This window comes from Crocodylus porosus, unplaced genomic scaffold, assembly GCF_001723895.1.
Source record: "Crocodylus porosus isolate Cpor-Errol unplaced genomic scaffold, CroPor_comp1, whole genome shotgun sequence".
NCBI lineage: Eukaryota > Metazoa > Chordata > Crocodylia > Crocodylidae > Crocodylus > Crocodylus porosus.
In genome coordinates, this window is record NW_017728919.1 from 438,962 (window position 1) to 440,551 (window position 1,590).

Consider the following 1,590-nt stretch of genomic DNA (forward strand, 5'->3'; position numbering starts at 1 on the left):
CCCCGCCCGTTCCGGTCCGTGCTCCCCTCTTTCCAACGCTGCTGACGCCCGGGGGCTTCTGAAAGCCGCCGTTGGCAGCGCATGAGCTCAGGTGTTTGTAGGCAGGGGGTGGGATGCGGGGGGAGTCAGGGTTGGCAGTCATGGAGGGACGTGGGGGGGGCAGATCCGTGTTTCTTAGGAGCCTCGTTTCTAGCACTGCCTCGCATGGGGTGGGGGGGATTCTGCGTTCCTAGCACCTGCTTGTTTCAGGGATAAAAGTGAAAGGGGGGTCGGGGTCCCCCTCTGCTGCTAAACCCGCTCCGCTTATGCTGGATCCCCAGGAGGTGCGCGGCCCCGATCCGGCAAACGGTGCCGCTGCGCGCTTGTTGGGAGGCTGGGGGGGGCTTCAGAGATTCGGAGCTTAGCGCGTGACTGTCCGTCGTCCTGGCTAAGCACAATCGGCGAGGCCCCGAGGCAGCCAGACGCGCGGTTGAGGCCCGCGGGTGTTTGCAAATGCGTTGGGGTTCAGGGTGGAGCAGCGTGTCAGTCCGGGGCAAGGGGGAGCAGGGGGGTGTTGCCTGCGAGTTGGGGGGCTGGGGGGTGAGGCTGGTCGCTTGCTCCAGCTGTCCACTGCCCTGGCCGGCAGGGACTGTCCGTGAGACCAGCAGCAAGGTTGGGTCGAGGGTCCTCAGCTTTCGAGGCAAAGACCTGAGCCGCTTTGCAGAGGGAAGGGACGGGAGCAGGGTGGGCGCGGGGCCCGGTAACTCGTGGGGCTGCTCGGAAGAGTGCAGCTGCCACCCTCAGCCTGGGGGTGCACATGGGGTTACCCCTAGTCCCGGCGCAGGGCCTGGGGCGTGTTAGGAGCCGAAGCGCGGCCATAGCCATGCCCCCCTTCACCTTAGTGCCATGATCCCAGCCCAGCACCTGCAGTTCCAGCCCCGTCTCCCTGATCTGGACGGGATTTGGGGGCTGCCTGCCCCTCCGGCCCTTCTGCGCCCCCACCCCCCCGGCTCCGAAGGGGCTGGGGGGCGGATTTACAACGACGCTGGCGCCCTGTTTGCCAGCGCAAGAGCTGCTCCTGCCCCCGCCCCAGGGGACCTGCCGGCCTGTCGCGTTCCCCACTTGTATTTTCGCGCAGTCACTTAATTTCTCAGTGGAGAAAATTAGCCGAGGGGCAACCTGTGCTCGGATGCGCCTAGTGTGCAGCACTCTCCCTGTAATTAGATCCAGGGAGCAGCCTTTAACGAGCCTGGCGCAGGAAGGCTCCCAAAGGAGAAAAACAAGGTTCCTCTAGAGAAGAAGCGCCATTTTGGAGACAATCGGAGGGGGGAGGCTGGTTGAAGCCGGCTGGAACGGAGGTGCGGAGCCTGACGCGTCCCTAGCTGGGAGTCGAATTCAGGATCAGGCCCTAAGCCCTGTCGTACATGGGGCTTTTTCCCTGAGCTGGGACAGGTCAGAAATCTCCCTGCCTGGTAGCACTTGGCAGCAAACAGCGTGATGCTTGGTCCTAGGTAGGGTGTCTACTGCAATAGGGAGCGGGCGTGAGTCTAACACAGGGCCGGACATCTGCCCAAGGGCCAAGGCAGTGATACGTCGGAGCCCGAACCCCCC